At 45.0% G+C, this 18,650-nt stretch overlaps 1 long non-coding RNA gene across 10 annotated transcripts in view; it reads left to right on the forward strand.

Moving 5' to 3' along the window:
• The window catches only part of LOC146063545 (uncharacterized), a 760,354-nt gene that overhangs the window by 83,970 nt on the left and 657,734 nt on the right, over positions 1 to 18,650 (forward strand). The gene's annotated exons all lie outside the window — the stretch shown is intronic.

Genomic DNA, 18,650 nt, shown 5'->3' on the forward strand with positions numbered 1-18,650 from the left:
CACCTGCAAATGTATTTATCCAGCTGGCGGCCTTCCAGGCAATCATCCACATTAGGTCATGGCTTCAGAAAACCATTCGCAGCAATAATGGCCTGAACACAAACAGACACTATCTTAAAAGTGGATGCTTTATTTCATTGATCAAGTCCTAATGACTTAGATAATGAATTATCAGCTAGTGATATCCCTGTTTAGTTCTAGAATTCCATAGTTTTGTGCAAGAAATAATGTGCAAAATGAAGAGGATTTAACCGTCTCAGTCTTAGGTTTCAGATTAAAGTGTTTTGGAGTTTGCTGAAAATGATTTGTTCAGCTGCATTTAGAAGCCGATTTGGGGGCTTCACTGTAACTAATAAAATAGAAACATATTTAGAACGATGTGGGATAGCAGTACAGCTGTTAGCGCAGAGAAATGAAGACATGCATGTAATAATGACAGATTTTCTGTATGCACTTTTCACTAGATTGTCATTTTTAAATAGTAAAATAGCAAACCCAATACTAAAGCCCCATACTGACTAAGCAATGTTTTAAACAATATTGCTCATTTCCCCCTTCTGAGTGATGTTTAAAATATTGTTCAGTGTGTACGCTAAATATTGACATGCATGTGCCCTCCCGTGGGTCGTTAACAGTGCTATTTTTCAGCAGGCTCCAGCAGGAACTGAGGCCCTTATTCTAGTTCACTCTTTCTGACAAAATCCTTCTTAGATGGACAAAACCATGTGCACTGCAGGTGGGGCAGGTGGTACTTGTGCAGAGAGAATTAGATTTGGGTGGGGTTTTTCTTCAAAGTGAGATCTATATTGCACTGTAAAAATAAAGCAGCCAGTATTTACCCTGCACAGAAGCAATATAACTCACCCAAATCTAATTCTCTCTGCACATTTTAAATCTGCCCCCCTGCAGTGCACATGGTTTTGTCTATCTAAGAAGGATTTTGTCAGAAAGAGTGAACTAGAATAAGGCCCTCAGTTCCTGCTGGAGCCTGCTGAAAAATAGCACTGGTCATTAATGATTCCCACCGTCATCCTGCCTGTGCAGATGAGGAAGTGCATGGCTCCCGCTCCACCCCCCCTCCCTCCCACTGGCAGGATCTACCAGGGAATGCAGAGCTCATGCATAAAGGGTGCGGGGGAAAGCCACTGGAAATTGTGTAGCCAGCTATTAGAGAGGTGTAGTCTCTACTGAAACAAGCCAAGCATCTAGACAGCGGGGTCTAGCGGAGACCACACATGAACCATACCTCCCACAAAACAGCGTGCTCCCAACAAGGAGGCATGGCCTTTATAAAAGGGGCATGGTTTAGTGGGAATGATACTCCCATGAGCCACGCATTCCTGGTGACATCATTTTTGTACCAGCCCCTCTGAATCTGTGCGCATGAGCACAGCATCTATTACCCGTTGCTCTGCGGAGCAGAGTGGTGGATGAAAGTGGGGACTCCCAACTGCCCCCACCCCTACCGCAGGACACTGCTCCCTCAGGTGGTATGCGACACCGTACTAAAAAAGGGATGGTCCCGCGAAAAACGGGACAGTTGGGAGGTATGTATGAACACATGTGGGCCAATCTGAACCTGTACAAAGGCCAATAATGTTTAGGCTTTTTGTGTAGTGTAAAGGCCCCCATACACTAGCCGATTTTGGTCAGATTTCAGCCAGATCAGTCGGATCTGGCCGAAATCGGACCAAAATCGGCTAGTTTTGATGTCCCCTCAGATCCGATGCGCGGTCCCGTGCGCATCGGATCTGCGTCGGGTGGTCGGACCTGCTGCACGTCCGACCACCAGACTTGGGACCTAGTGGGGCGGCGCGGCGGTAGAGGGAGCAGGGGGGGCTGGGGACGCTGCGGGGGACACAGGCGGCATAGAGCCGGCGGGAGCTGTCAGTACGGAAGGAAAAAAAAAGCCCATACAATGAATGGGCAGCCTGTGATTGGCTGAGCGCTCTCTCAGCCAGTCAGCAATTGGCTGAGAGAGCGCTTTAGCAGCCAATCACAGGCTGCCCATTCATTGTATGGGCTTTTTTTTTTCTTCGGTACAGACAGCTCCCGGCTCCCCCTGCCCGGCTCAGCTGTAAGTAATTGCCGCAGCTGTGTCCCCCGCAGCGTCCGTCCCCCCAGCCGCCTCAATGTCCCCCTGCCCCCTGCTCCCTTCACATTGCAGCTCCCCTGGAGTTGCAAATGATACATCGCATGCGATGTATCATTTGCAAAACTTGGCACATCAAGTGCCAAATCGTGTGTCCCCCTCCCGGGGAGCTGCAGGGGGGAATCAGGTCCGACTTGTCCTTAGGACAAGTCGGACTAATGTATGGGGGCCTTAATGCTCTTCTAGCTCTAGGTGAGCCTGAGATACACACTGCATGATTCTCTGGGAATAGAGATTGAAAGCTCAATACTATACAATAATAAAATAATTTATCAGTGAGTACAAATCATAAAATGACACTGCTTTGTCAGATCACAGTGGGTAAAGGAATAGTGACTGCGGAGATCAGCTGCAAACTAAAATAATATATAAAATAATAATATAGTACTTATAATAGTTAGTTCGTGAAGCCAGATGCAGTCCATCAGACTGCACTGGCTTCACTGTGACTGGAAGTCTGACCTGCCAGTCACCCAAGGCAGTCCTATTGGGAGGTGTTTCCTCCCCCCGGGACTGCCTCTTTGACTTTTACGGGCTGCAGCCCTGGTTTACAGCACTTACCACCTATATTGGTTGTGATATTACAGACCATTCTTTATCATTTAGCTTTCTTGATTTTTCCACCATATCAAAACATTATTTATCTGTCAGTAGAGCTCAGAGTTTTCATGTGTTTTTCCCTTTGAAACACACATTATTTTTTTGTGCTTTATTCCAAGTGCGTCTCACATGAAATCTAATTCCCTGTACACATGGGTCCATATTCAGATCTGATCACAAATTTGTTCTCAAAATGGGCAAAACCATGTGCACTGCAGATGGGGCAGATGTAACATGTGCAGAGAGAGTTACATTTGGGTGGGGTGTGTTGAAACTGAAATCTAAATTGCAGTGTAAAAATAATGCAGCCAGTATTTACCCTGCACAGAAACAGAATAACTCCAACAAATCTAACTCTCTCTATACAGTATATGTTACATCTGCCCCACCTGCAGTGCACATGGTTTTGTCCATTTTGAGAACAAATTTGTACTGCGATCAGATCTGACTAAGGACCATGGTGTAATTCTGAGTAGCTTTTGATTCGATTTTGACTATATTGTCAAAATCATCGACAGACATAGAATGGTTTTCAGATGCATTCAATGCTGATTCCACCAATATGCGCGGCCCCACAGCTTCTAAATCAAAAAGAAAAATAGACTGTGCAGGCAAGACTATGGGCAGTATTCAATGAGCATTTTGGAGATGTGCAGCGAATCCTGTTTAGGATTCGCTGCACATTCGCCACTGCTCGCCGCGTTCCGGAGCCTCGCCGGCTCCAGTATTCAACGAGTCAGGGGCTCGCTGCCCCTGACTGGCGAATTTTAACTCCTGCGGCGATGCCGCAGGGAGCCTGAGGACGGCGGCAGGCAGGGAGATGGAAGTCTCAATGCCTGCCCCAGAACGTTTGTGGGGGGGGAGGTGGGCTCCCCGGGAGCCAGGCAGCACAGGCTGCCCCCCAGGGGTGCCAGCAGGGGACCGGGTATATTCACTACACCCGATCATGCATATGTAATGATCGGGTGCAGTGAATATATGAATATCTAATGAGCGGCTCGGCTCCGGCCCCCTGCTGGCTGGTCTGTGTAAAAAAAATAAAAATATATATATATTCATGTGCTTACAGCACATGAATAAAAATAGCATGCCCCTCCTCAGAATAAAATTCCTGATTTTTTGACACCAAATGTAAAAAAACAAAACACTTTATTTTAAAAGTTCACCTTCCACTTCACCATAAAAAGATAGCGATTGCTACTCGGTGAATCATGGCGAAAAAAACCTTGAAATGTATTCGCCATCTGGTCATTGAATAGGGTGATTCACCGTTTTAGTAAAAAATTTGCCTTACAGCACAAAATCGCCATAAAAACATGGCGAATCAGCCTCATTGAATACCGCCCTATATAGTACAGATCGAATGTGTACACTTCGCCATGCAATTCGATCCCTATTTGATCCTGATTGATGGGAATAAATGTCTATGGGGCTTATAATTCTTTTTTTCTACAATTTTTCTGCTTTTTATTTTGAATGTACTGAGATTGAAAATGTGTCTGTCTGAGGTTTTTCCCAATTACTATTGTGTGTATTGTACTATTTGTTTGCCTGAGCCATTTAAATAAAATATGTATAGTAACAGTTAAGCTCAATAATTTATTAACACAACGGAGCATAGAGTGCCCTATCCATTTGGATCTCTCCTCTCCCCTTCTTCAATTACACAGACACAGGCTTTCAGCATGTTATATGAAGGCAGAGGTAGGATTCTACAGTACATTAGACAGAGCAGACAGAACTCAGAGGGTGTTCCTATTCCTGTCTGCCCACTATATCATGTGTCACGTGACTGTTATTGCCATGGTAATCTTGGACACTAAGCAGAATTACCGTATGCATAATCAATAACAGCCTGAAGAACCAAACCAAGCAATAATATTTAGCCTGTCGACAGTGATTTTTCTTAGAAAACAACAAAAGTTTAACACCCCTCATTGTTTCCATGCGTTTGTTGTTTCATATTTCAAACGGCTATAATTGATCATCAAAAATAATGTAATCAACATTCTAAATAAGTAATTTATTCAAAGAAAGTATTGTGTTTAAAATGACACCTAGAAGCATGTGCTATTTGGTAATATGGCATATATGATATGCTGTTCCTTTTATAATGGATTTACCATCTTGTGTAGCCTGAGACATTGCAGGCACACAAGTATTTAATAAATCAGTAATCCTTAATAACATCTGATTTTTGAAAACTATATGGTCAGCGTTTGTGTACCAGTTTGCTTTGCCAGATCAGACATAGCCATTTTTTTTTTTAAATAGTAAGAGAAGCTTTTAGGAATTATTCCAGTTCTTAAACATTGCTGCTGTGGATGGAGAGAAAACTGTATGCCAGAAACAATAAAATCACCACAACCACAAATGCTGCATATACAGTAACATAAACATGGTATATAAAAAGCAGTTAGTTTCATATGTTGGATTGGGCATTTCTCTGCTAGGCTACCCTGCCACCTTGGCAAATAAAACGGCTACAGATGTACCAGAGCGATGAGATTCCTCTCCTCTCCCTTTCTGCTTCCAGTACCTGTTATATAGGGAACTTTATAGATTATTTAGCAGAAATGTATTTTTCTATCAAAGACATTAATAACAGCAGAGTGACTGCACGTGTTTGGAATCATCATCCCTCAATACATACACAGCAGACATGTTCATGGCTCAGTGTGACTGGAGTAATGCTCTAGCACTTATCTAATTTGACATCAATGTGCCGGAACATGTTGCATTGGCCAAACATACAGTAATCATCCATGTGTGCGAAGCGTCTAGGGGCACCCTGCGTGCTTGGCAAAGGAGTACGGTTGCTAAAAATCAATGTACTGTAGCTCTTAGTGCAAATGTATCTTCACAGTATGAGGATGATGCACAGTTGAAGTTAGATCTCTTTGGCAGTGTACCAAGTAGCCTAGCATTGTGCATATGGGATACGGTCATTTGGTCTACAGCATGATGGTCGACAAGCATTGGGTCGACATGGGTCTAGGTCAACATGGGTCAAGGTCAACATGGCTTTAGGTTGACAGGTCATTAGGTCAACACTAGCATTAGGTCAACATGGGTCTAGGTCGACATGGCTTTAGGTCGACAGGCCATTAGGTCGACACAAGCATTAGGGCGACAGTGTCTAGGTCAACAGTCAAAAGGTCGACATATGTTTTTTTACTGTTTTTTGAGCCAACATGTGCCGACAGGCGGTATTTCATGCCCCACCATCCGCTAGGGTGTGGTGGGAGAATAAACTAGTGTGCCGATTGCTTCGAGGCACCATGCCCGAAGCATTGTGAGCAAAGTGAGGGGTTGCAGTGCACTTAAAACTGTGTCCATGTCGACTGTGTCGACACTCTGGTAAAAAAACTGAGAAAAACCCCCATGTCGACATAATTACCTGTCAACCTAAAACCATGTTGACCTAGACCCATGTCGACCTTTCCCCATGTTGACCTAGTGGTGTCGACCTAATGTTTGTCGACCAACATGCTGTAGACCAAGTCATCCCTATACACTACAGCGATTTGGGCCCGACGGATTGGGATGAGAGATTGGCCCAAATCAGATGCATTTGATGTCCCATCGGGTCCGATGCGTGGTCCTGTGCGCATCAGACCTGAGTCGGAGGTCGACCTCGACCCCCTTCAGGGAACATCACATTTGAAAGGGCCGCACGCGATCCTGCTCATGTGAGGCTTGCAGGGGATCGGCTGGCCATACACTGCTGCGATACAGTAGTGTATGGCCAGCTTTGGTGTATGATCAGAAAATATAAGAAAAATGCAGTTTAAAATGTATTCTGATTGTGTGCACATTTATGGGCAGAGGTGCAACAATGTTGTGTAGGAGTAAGCTCAGTAAGGTGGGGATATGGTCACTAGGTCTACAACAACTAGGTTGAAAAGCATTAGGTCGACTTGCATGAATGTCAACATGACTGAAGGTCGACAGGGTCTTTAGGTCGACATGGGGAATGTCGACAGTCAAAAGGTCGTCATGGGGTTTTTCACTTTTTTTGAGCCAACATGCAGTATTTTCATGCCCTACCATCCACTAGGGCATGGTGGGAGAACAAAATAGAGTGTAGCGAGGCCAAAGCCCAAAGAATGGCAAGCGCAGTGAGCCATGCATGGGAGCGTGGTGCACTTTTTTAGTGACTATGTTGACTGTGTCGACATTCGGGACAAAAAAAATGAAAACCCCCATGTCGATATTTTGACTGTCGACCTTCCCCATGTCGACCTAATGACCCTGTGTTCCTAATGACCCTGTCAAACTAACCCCAATGTCGCCCTTCATGCTTATCGACCTACTTGCTGTCTATCCAATGATCCATACCCGTAAGGTGTGTTTAGGCAAATGTTGACATTCCAGGCCAGTGCATAAGCAACATATACAGATTATAGGTGATTACCTGTTGATCAGACCTTATAGGGCATTGGGGCAGATGTATTAAGCCTGGCGAAGAGATAAACTGGAGATAAAGTGGAAGGAGATAACGCACCAGCCAATCAACTCCCAACTGTCATATTTCAAACACAGCTGATTGGCTGATGCGTTATCTCATTTCACTTTATCTCTAGTTTATCTCTTCGTCAGGCTTAATACATCTGGCCCATTGTTTCTGAAATGTGCCTCCAACCAATCCGTATGGAGATTGAAACAGTTTCTCTTTGAACATTTCAATAGTTGAGTTAACCTGTATCTATAATTGTAAAATAATTTTACAGGCACCTATTTCTAACAACAGTTTACGAACATCTTTTGGTACTCTAATATCTGCAGGTATAGATCGAAAATTGCGCATAATTAACTAATTGATCAGTAGTCAAACTCCAAACCCTTAACAAAGATAAAGATCTGCAGATCTGATTAAATGTGGGGCAAGCAGAGTCCCTTACAGGAATCCTTTACAAGGAGAATGTTATGCTTGGTGCACACCAGAAAGATGTGGGCTCAATTCCCCCAATTTTCGATTTTGACCAATTGTGACTCCGATAAGATGCGTGTCCCTGCTGGTCATTTGACAAATCCTTACTGCAGCAGGTAAAATCTCCAAAGTAACCAATCTCCCTTCGACTGGATACAGATCAAAAGCAGATCATGTGCTCCAACAGATTGTGAGGCCATCGTACGATTTCTAGGAAATAGTCGCACGATCATGGTCATTCTGCTGTGTACCCAGCATTACACTCTCCAAGGGCAAATACATGCACTTTTTTTCCATGCAGAATGCAGGAAATAATGCGCCCCAGATTTCAATCCAACACCGCATCAGGCCCTATATCTTTTTATTTGTTTAACAGATCCAGCAGATGCATTGTCACCTCAGTCCCCACCTCCTCAAATTCTGGGTCCACCCTCTCTTTGCTGTTCTCCTCCCCTCTCCCATCCACAAGTATTACTATCTAGAAAGATTTATGTTTCTCTTTATATTTTACAAACAATGTATTTCATATTTCTGGGCTCCTTTGCACATTGGATCAGAAGTCTGTGATTAAGCGATATCCCTCATACATAATGTGCATCTTGCAGTGTTATATGAGTTTCAGATGTTGTGTATCAACAAAGCAGCTGTGCTGGCATAGGGATCGGTGATCCTCATGGTTACTGAAGTCTCAGTGTACTGTGCATGTGTGCTGCAGCCATACTGTGCAGGCCTTACATTTAGATGATACAATACCATAAGACACACACAATAGCAGCTATAAATATGTCAGATTGGGCATAATTCATGTAGAAATATGTATTTACTGATGACTGTACTCAATGACATTTACAAACCGATGCTTTGTGTTGCGTAAAATAAGCTGTTTCCATCCCATAACGTTTATTCTTCACGACTTTGTTTTGAAATGAGGCAGAACATTGAACCATGAAAAGGTTGCAGTGAAAGCGGTTTATAAACAGAAAATTAAATTAAAAAGTAGTGAAAGACACTTCCCAGTAATTGGGCCATGAGTCATGAACCTGAGGCCTATAAATGCTTTCCACAAATTATTCTGGCAGAGTGGGGCCAAGCATAACTACAGTTAGCAACTCAATAACGACAGGTCTATTTCCTATTAGAGTTAATTGTGAGGGTATCATTACATTAAATGAACCGTTGCATTTGAACTCTCTACACGCAGGCTTGCTCAGTCGGGTGTAATCCATCGTTTTAATGTGAGATCTTTCTATCCAAAAGAAAATCTTGAATAGATGCTGTGGAAGTCAAGATGTAAAATATATATTATCTGAAATGTTTTTAACTTTATAAGAAAACAAATGTCACAGCCATGTCATCCTAAAGTAAATACCTTCATCGATCTTCATCCAAACCACAAACTTAAGGTGTTTAAAAATGGTGCGATTGCTTTGCAATTTGATCGGGATCAAATCGCACGGCAAGGCAAATGCATTCTATCTGGACTATATAGTCTTGCCTGCACGGTCTGTTTTTCTATTCGATTTTGTTGCGCATCGGGATTGAACTTAATCGAATTAGTTAGATTTCAATTTCTATTCGATTTTGCTTATAAAAGCAAAATCGAATACAAAAATAGACCACCCTCTGTGTTTTGTGATTTTCTAACTATCTGGCCCACTTTACTAGGAATGCAGGAATATTCATCTAGTCTTTCATGGGTGTGGAGGACTACAGGAACAATTGTAAGTCTCCCGCAAGCTACAGGAGAATAGGCAAGTATGGTAAAGGCATTGAGAAGGTAGCAGTGGTTCTGTACACACCAGAGGATGCCTTACAACTATGAACTGCACATTTACTTAACCAGTGGAGTATTATCAAATATAAAGCAGGTACAGCTGTACTCACTGTTGCACACACTGGTAGATGGATATGCAGGGTGACCTACAGCTCACCAGCTGTTGAGGGTCTGTAGGTACCTGGTCACAGTGAAAGATGCTGGAACAGCTTCTAAATCCGTCCCACTGCGCTATATGACTTTCCCTCCCCCTGCGCTATATCACACACTCCCACTGCTCTATATCACACTGCCTCCCCCTGCGCTAGATCACACTCCCCCCTTTGAAGCCTGTTCTCTGTCATACACTCCGTCCTACTGCGCTATATGACTTTCTCTCCCCCTGCGCTATATCACACACTCTCACCTCCGGCCTGCACTATATTACACTCCTTCGCCCTGTGCTATATCACACACCAGTGGCATAACTAGGGCTCCGCAGCCCTAACGGTGGCAGAGGGAGACGGCGCCACTGGGGCACAAGGTCTGGGTCACAGTGCTCTCACAGAGGCTTCCAGAGGCCAGGAGGTCTGTGTGAGCTCAGTAGCAGCAGCCAATAAGGAAATGCAGACTTCTCTGCCTTTTGCTGTCTGTGTGAGGACACTCAGTGACCGGCCCCATGAACCGCATGAGGCGGGTCACTGAGCATCCTCACACAGACAGCCAGAGAGCTCCCCTTTCCACCCTACCCGCCGCGTTCCATAACACTGATGCACTCCCTCACCATGTGGACTGTGCTATATCACAATTATGCACTCCCTTATCCTGCGGTCTGCTCTCTATCAACAGACACACTCCCTCACCCCATGGCCTGTGATCTTTCACACTGATGCACTCCCTTGCTTTGTAGCCTGCGCTCTATCATGCACTCCCTAACCTTAACTTACTCCGCAGCCTTACCCACCCTCCCTGCAGCCTAAGCCTGACCGCATCCTAATTCAACACCCGTGACTGATTTACAATATGGCAGCAGTGCAAAGCCAGCTGTGCCCCTGCCTGTAGATACTGACACACACACGTACACTCTGGGCAGCCACTTTTCTCCCTCTTGCTGTGGAATCAGGACAGTTCTGTGTAGCTCCACCCAAGGTGCAAGGGGGTTCGGCGCCCTCCTGCAAACTATAAATTTGCACCCCCTCTCCCTCTCCCATGCCACACTTCGAGCACTGATAGATATATATACGGCCAACATTCGCCTTGACAAAGGGACTACTGGCCCCGAAAACATTGGGCGTATGTGACAAGTTTTTTGAGCATTTGAAATTTAGAACACTTTTTTTTAAATTCAAGCCTAAGTGGCTGCTACTTTCTTAATTTTTTCTGGCTTTATTCCGCTGCGGAGGGCACCACGGATACCTGCCAGACACACTTGCATTTTATATATATATATATATATATATATATATATATATATATATATATATATATATATATATATATATACTTGGTGTGGCTGGCCGGCACTCATAGTGCTGTAGTTGAATCCTTGCCCGGTGCCTTCCAAAAAGGGAACTGGCTTTGCGGCGGGTTCCAAGTATAACGTGGTGTACTTGGGTGGCACTCGCGGACTTGCAAATAAAGACAACTGGGACCGTAATGTGGTCAACGTTTCAGTGTCCTGTGCACTTTTATCAAGAACGGTGGAACCGTTCTTGATAAAAGTGCACAGGGCACTGAAACGTTGACCACATTACGGTCCCAGTTGTCTTTATTTGCAAGTCCGCGAGTGCCACCCAAGTACACCACGTTATATATATATATATATACGCACACACACGCACACACACACACACACACTTGTGCCCATAAATTTACATATTCAGAATTTGTGATTCTCTGGCCATTTGTCAGAGAATATGAATGATAACGCAGAAACTTTTCTTTCACTCATGGTTAGTGGTTGGGTGAAGCCATTTATTGTCAAACAACTGTTTGCTCTTTTTAAATCATAATGACAACAGAAACTACCCAAATGCCCCTGATCAAAAGTTTACATACCCCAGTTCATAATTCCCTGTATTACGCCCTTTAACATCATTGAGAGCTTGAAGTCTTTTATAGTAGTTGTTGATTAGGCTCTTTATTTTCTCAGCTGGTAAAGCTGCCCATTCTTCTTGGCAAAAAGCCTCCAGTTCCTGTAAATTATTGGGTTGTCTTGCATGAACTGCACGTTTCAGATCTACCCAGAGTGTGTCAGGTCAACTTGGCCTTGTGTTTTGGATAATTGTCATGTTGGAACGTCCAAGTACGTCCCATGTGCAGCTTCCGGGCAGATGAGTGCAAATTTCCGAATCCGTGTAGCCTGCAGTGCACCGCAGCCTGACAGGCAGGCTGATGCAGCCTAATTAGCAGGGGTGAGGGACTGGTCCGCCGGAATACTACCCGATGTTCCAGCATCCCAATCCGCCCCTGGGCATAGTTACCATAGGTGCAAGGGGTGCAGCTGCTATGGGGCCCAGAGCTGAAGGGGGACAATCTTTACTGTCGAAGTAATGTTTTATGTACATTTATCACCATCAGTTGCTAAACTGGGGCCCTTACAAACTTTTGCTTTGGGGCCTACGAATATCTAGTTACTCCCCTGGTTCCGTGGTTATGTGTTTCTTTCAAATAATAATTGAATAAAAGTCATTCTGCTATTTGATCTCCTCTTTTTTGTCCTGCTAGTCAATGGCTCCAGTGGAAAAGATCTCTCACGGATCTATTTCCGTGAGAAAATATTTTTCAGAGTACATTTGGCAAGGGCCATAAATTTATTTTAGTAATGGACTGTGGGGAAAAACTATTTGTTGATCTCAATTACTTAAGATAAGTGTAGCGGCATGCCTCTGGTAACATCAGCACTGAGCTCCAAGTATGTCGCATTTTATTGGGATGCAATGCTCAAAGGTAAGACAATCCTATTCATCTTACACGGTGATCATTTTATATGTCTAACCTCTGCCATTACTTCATTACAATCACTAGCAATTGTATGATGTCTTTTAACTGCTCATTTTCTGCCTGTGACTTGAATAGTTACACTTACCACCCTAAGAAGTGATTTACAGCAATAAAGGTTTTACTGTATGTGTTAATGGATAATTACATGTATTTTACTCAGACTTCTTCAGTTATAATGTAAACCACATCTGATGAAACGTTATTCAACAAGGTCATTTCCTAGCTATAAAATATGTGTGGCTACCCCTGTGTGTTAGTGGTTATCATGGTACATTCTCCTTGGTACCTACCTCTAGAAATTCTATTACAAAGCACCCTGTCTCAGTCCTTTTATTATAAGTGCATAGTAGTTACACCCCCAGGTGTCCATATAGATGTATACTTAGTATCAGGAAGCTGAATGCAGAGCAGACACAGGCTCTGAAGGTGAATCCATTGTTATAAAGAAAGACACCCACACCAACCAGAAATAAATGTGTACAACGCTGCAACATAGGATTGTTGATGATCAGTCGGTACCAGCATAGGCGTGTGCTGCACATTTCATTAGGGGGTGTCTTACACGCCCATGGGGTGTGTCTAACACCACCAATCAGACGTGTCTACCATCAGCTATTCACACTCACTACAATATAAAACGTCTCCATAATCTTCTGCCTAGATCAGTTTTAATCTTCTAATTACTCTAATCTTCTAATTACTCTGTGTAACAGTACATGCAAATAAAATCATTATCATATATGGATGACGCAGGTATGTAGTGATATGACAATGGTCTATTACAATTAATAATGCAAAACACACATAATTGATTGATTGGGCGCTTGTTTTAATGGAATACCAGTTCTAAAAAGCAAAAGTATATAAGGGTGGGCACAGCATTAGGGGGTGCCTGTGCACCCCTAACACACATGTGCGCACGCCTATGGGTACCATTAATTAGCACATTACTTGCCTTTTAAGCGGGGACAGATTAACACAAGGGCAATAGGGGCAGCTGTCCCACACATTAGGGGCCCCCACATACCAGCGGCCACTGACACTGTAACTGTTACTAGTACTGCAGCATGATCCCTGGTCTGCGGACCACGAACCATGACTACCATGGTTACAAGTAGCCAAGAGGTGAAATGGCCACACGAAGGCTGCTGCACATGAGCAGATACTCCTAAGGGCCATGGGAGTGTGGAGGCGGAGCAGTAAGCCGTCTCTCACGAGCTCCGCCTCCACACTCCATGTGCTTCCGGCTCCCACAAGTTTGTTTTTATGGGAATCATGGCACCCAGTAAATAACAGAAAAATGTACACTACAGTATAATGGAACCTCAAAAACTCCTCAATTTTGGAAAGAAGCTGTCAGGCCGGTACTACTGTTTTGGTTTGTGTACACATATTCTTTGTTAAGAACACGGTAGACTGCTTGTGCTCCTTGCACCACTGAACTCAGCAATATTCATTGTCAGGTGCAATGAATCATTTCAGTACGTTAACCTTACCAGTACTGATCTGTGGAGTTTTCAGCGGACCATCTGTGTAATAAACTGGCTTATCTTATTGATTGGTAACCAGCTGATACTTCCCTGTTGTGCCTTGTGCATGGAATCAATACTTGTACTGTAGTTTCATGCTGTCATTGTTGCCCACAACATTAGCAAGTTCAATTGTATTGGTCAAAAGTCTGCCTACATCAACCAATCAAAACAGCCCAGCATTTATATACATGAACTTAAACATAGTGTTATGTTCTTTAATAAATGAATGCTCCAGGACTTTGAAACTTTGGTAAAGTATTGGATAGCATTTCCATAATTCAGTGCATCCTTGTCTTTAAAATGCTAATGGTAGGATCCCAGTGCCAGTGTGTGGTGTAATAATAGTTAAGCAGGCTAGCAATGTGTTGCTGCCTTAATAAAGGTCCATACACACTGGGTGATTTTGCCCAGCGTGTATGGACAATGATGATGGGGAAAACCGCAGGGGGGAAATCGCTCAGTCCATACACCCTGAGCGATTTTTGCCCTTCTGATCAATTTTCCTAATGGTGGATGACTTTCCATAGCAAGACGCTATGGAAAGCCGTCCACCCCTTTGCTCATCTGCTGGTAATACCAGCAGAGGAGTGGTGGCTGCCGGTGATGATGCGGGTGCTGGTCCGACTCCGAACACATTGGGCAGCTTTTGAGCTGAAAGCAGCTTAAACGAGAAAACTGAGCTGCTTTCAGCTTAGAGTCACCCAGTGTGTATGGGCCTTTACAGAGCCTAAATGTAGTAACCACTGGGTGCTTTTTTTTTCATATTAATTACAATCTTATTGTGATTTATTTTTATTTTTGTATTTAATGTATTTTATGGTTTCTTGAAACATGGGTAATGTTGCTCTATCACTTCAACATATTTTGTGATGTTTGTACTAACTGTGCTGTTGCATTGTCATACAGTACATACAGTATTTGTCAATAAAAATAATATTTACTTTGGTTCTTGTTTAGTTTCACGGCGGCAGCACGAGATGCTCTAGCTTGAATATTGGCAGCTTGGCAAACTGCCTTAAGCTAGGCTTGTAGCGTAGCGACTGTTTGAATTCTGGCAGCTTGCCAGCTGCCTAGCCGCCTTACATTATCAGGCTACTTGTTTAGTTTCAGGGCGGCATCGCGTGCGGCCTTACGCTGACTTCTCTGTGGCAGCCCAGCGCTGCTACCCCTAACCTCCTGTCAAGTAAGTGCCTCTCACACAGCGCTTGTGCCCGCAAAATATGCCCTCTCCTGTGGAGAGGGGACCAGGAGGGCGCCGGTGGAGAGGCGCCAGAGGCGGGCTGGGCCGGGGGGCAGGGTGCCATGTGGCCCCCGGGCCGCTTAGCCAGTCACTGGCTGCGGGCCACGCTGGTCACCATCCACCTCCTCCAGGCACAGGCAGCCCTCCTGCGCTGGCCGCGGCTTCCAGAACACGGCCGCGGCTACAGGAAAATGGCCGCCGGCCCCCTGCACTGAGGACATGTCCTCAGTGCAGGAGGCCGGCGGCCATCTTCCTGTAGCCGCGGCCATGCTCTGGAAGCCGCGGCCAGCGCAGGAGGGCGGCCTGGAGGAGGTGGATGGTGATCCAGCGCGGCCAGCAGCCAGTGACTGGCTAAGCGGCCCGGGGGAGCAGGAGGGCTGTCTGTCCCGGACCCCCCAGCCCAGCAACAATGGTGAGTTGCTGGTGGGGGCATGTGTGTCTCCTCTGGCACTGTGGGGGCATGTGTGTCTCCTCTGGCACTGTGGGGGCATGTGTGTCTCCTCTGGCACTGTGGGGGCATGTGTGTCGTCTCTGGCACTGTGTGGGGGCATGTGTGTCGTCTCTGGCACTGTGGGGGCATGTGTGTCTCCTCTGGCACTGTCTGGGGCATGTGTGTCTCTGGCACTGTGGGGGTATATATGTCTCTGGCACTGTGGGGGCATATGTGTCTCTGTCACTGTGGGGGCATATGTGTCTCTGGCACTGTGGGGGCATCTCTGGCACTGTGGGGGCATCTCTGGCACTGTGGGGGGATATGTGTATCTGGCACTGTGGGGGAATATCTGTCACTGTGGGGGCATATGTGTATCTGTCACTGTGGGGGCATATCTGGCACTGTGGGGCATATGTGTCTCTGGCACTGTGGGGACATATCTGGCACTGTGGGGGCATATTATGTTTATCTGGCACTGTGGGGGCATCATATGTGTCTCTGGCACTGTGGGGGCATATGTGTCTCTGGCACTGTGGGGGCATATCTGGCACTGTGGGGGCATATGTGTATCTGGCACTGTGGGGGCATATGTGTATCTGGCACTGTGGGGGGAATATCTGGCACTGTGGGGGGTGTCTCTGGCACTGTGGGGGCATATGTGTCTCTGGCACTGTGGGGGCATATGTGTCTCTGGCACTGTGGGGGCATATGTGTCTCTGGCACTGTGGGGGCATATGTGTCTCTGGCACTGTGGGGGCATATGTGTCTCTGGCACTGTGGGGGCATATCTGGCACTGTGGGGGCATATGTGTATTTGGCACTGTGGCGGAATATCTGGCACTGTGGGGGCAAATCTGGCACTGTGGACATCACATTGTGCAGTGTAATGGGCATCATGGTATGGGGTGTAATGGGCATTACGGTGTGGGGAGCATTGGGTAATTGCCATCACAGTATGGGGTGCAATGGGTATCAAGGTGTGCGGCATAATGTGTAATTAGCATCACAATGTGCAATCTGCAGGTACACAATACAATCAAGGTACAGGCCACGCCCCCTTATGATAGGCCACACGCCTAATTTTTCAGCGTGCCACCGGCGCGCACAAGCATTCATCTTTCCAGAATGATGGGGGGTATGGGCCAGTGCTCTGGACTTGCCTCCTAGGCTAAAAGTTGCCAGCCAACCCCTGAGAGGCGCTCCATCTTTGTGTTACGTAGGAGCGTCTCAGATGCTACAGTAGCAATGCAATCATACGTTCCATGTGTGTGATAGGTTTGAGCGCCTCAGACGCTCAAGCAGCAATGCAATGAGAACCTCCTGCCTCTGACCTCTGAGTAGCTATTGCTCAGATGTATGATATGGCAGGTTTGAATGTGTGCCTGAAACACCCCCACCATCCACGCCATCCCGAATCGTGGCGAGCGCAGCGGTACGCGTCCTACCGACCTTTTCATACCCCCACCATCCACATCGGCGTGGAGTTTATTTTATATAGTGTGGCGATCACAGCGAGCCACCGAGCCCGAAGCGAGCCCCGCGAGGGGACATGGATAACTTCACATGTATTCTGCGTCGCCATACTATATATATCATGCGGCACAAGCGCTCTGCAAGAGGCGCTCACTTCACAGGAGGTTAGGGGGAGCAGCGCTGGCCTGCCATGGAGAAATCAGCGTAAGGCGGCACGCGATGCTGCCCTGAAACTAAACAAGTAGCCTGATACTGTAAGGCGGCAAGGCAGTTGGCAAGCTGCCAGAATTCAAACAGTCGCTACGCTACAAGCGTAGCTTAAGGCAGTCTGGCAAGCTGCCAATATTCAAGCTAGAGCATCTCGTGCTGCCGCCGTGAAACTAAACAAGTACCATTACTTTATTTTCTTTTAGAATTTACCAAGCGAGGTGACAGTAGGTCATGTCATAGAATGTTTCTACATATTGTAAAAATAAGGAGCACTCTTCCCACATTTTGTTTCTCGCTCTGTTACTGGAAGTGCAGCAGATTCTCAACATCCCTGAGAATCTGACCAGTCACAGTCAGAAATATGACAAGAATGTATGTGGAGGAAGTGGTATCAGTGACTCAGCATGACTAATATAGTTCATTAAAAGTTTGCATTTTTTTACTACTTATGCTGGTACGTATAAATGTTTAATACAGAGAAATACAGACTTGGATAACAGGAGCTGTCTTTAATATTGCACTTTCTATTTGACCAGAATTATTAGTGCTCACATCTTTTCCTTGCAATGAAGTTACAGGGTTGGACAGGATCCTCTCTATGCAGTGGGTATGTAACTATGTACAGAACAATTACTTCATGAACTGTAGTACCAAATAATGCTGAAGTTTGCAAACCTATTGCCCCACTATAAGGATTGTGTTAGCACATTTGGTCACAGCTTTATTTAAGCAGTTAATGTAAATCTGAAATGTTAACATTAAAGGGGTGTACACATGCTTCGATTTTGACGATTTCGAAATCGAACGCTTTTTAATATACTTTCGATCCGCATTCGATTACATGCACGCTTCATTTTTCTATACTGTATATCGAAAAGAAAAATACACTGTGCAGGCAAGGAAATATCGAATTCGATCCAGTAAATTGTACACTGTGCCTTGAATCTATATCGAATTTGATATTGAGTACAAAAGTGCAGATCGAATGGAAAGCAGAGGCCAAATGGAAAGGGGGTGGAATTGGGGGATTCGAAAGCAAATCAGGTTGAATCTAAAGTAAATTGATGCATGTGTACACACCTTTACCTGTATACTGTATGCTGCAGAGAAACAAGTGTACAGTATCTATATGATTGTACAGGATTGAGGTTTGCTATTTTGGCTCTGAACATAATACAAATGCAGACTAAACTCTCCTTTGAGGATCCATTTCTCTGTTGTAAATTGCTGCATTTATCTAGTTATTTTCTATTTATTGTTATTATACTGAAAAATAGACTTGGGTGACTGTGTAACAAAATATACAGTGAAAAGTATGAAT

This window comes from Crinia signifera, chromosome 3 (genome assembly GCF_055691185.1).
Source record: "Crinia signifera chromosome 3, ASM5569118v1, whole genome shotgun sequence".
NCBI lineage: Eukaryota > Metazoa > Chordata > Amphibia > Anura > Myobatrachidae > Crinia > Crinia signifera.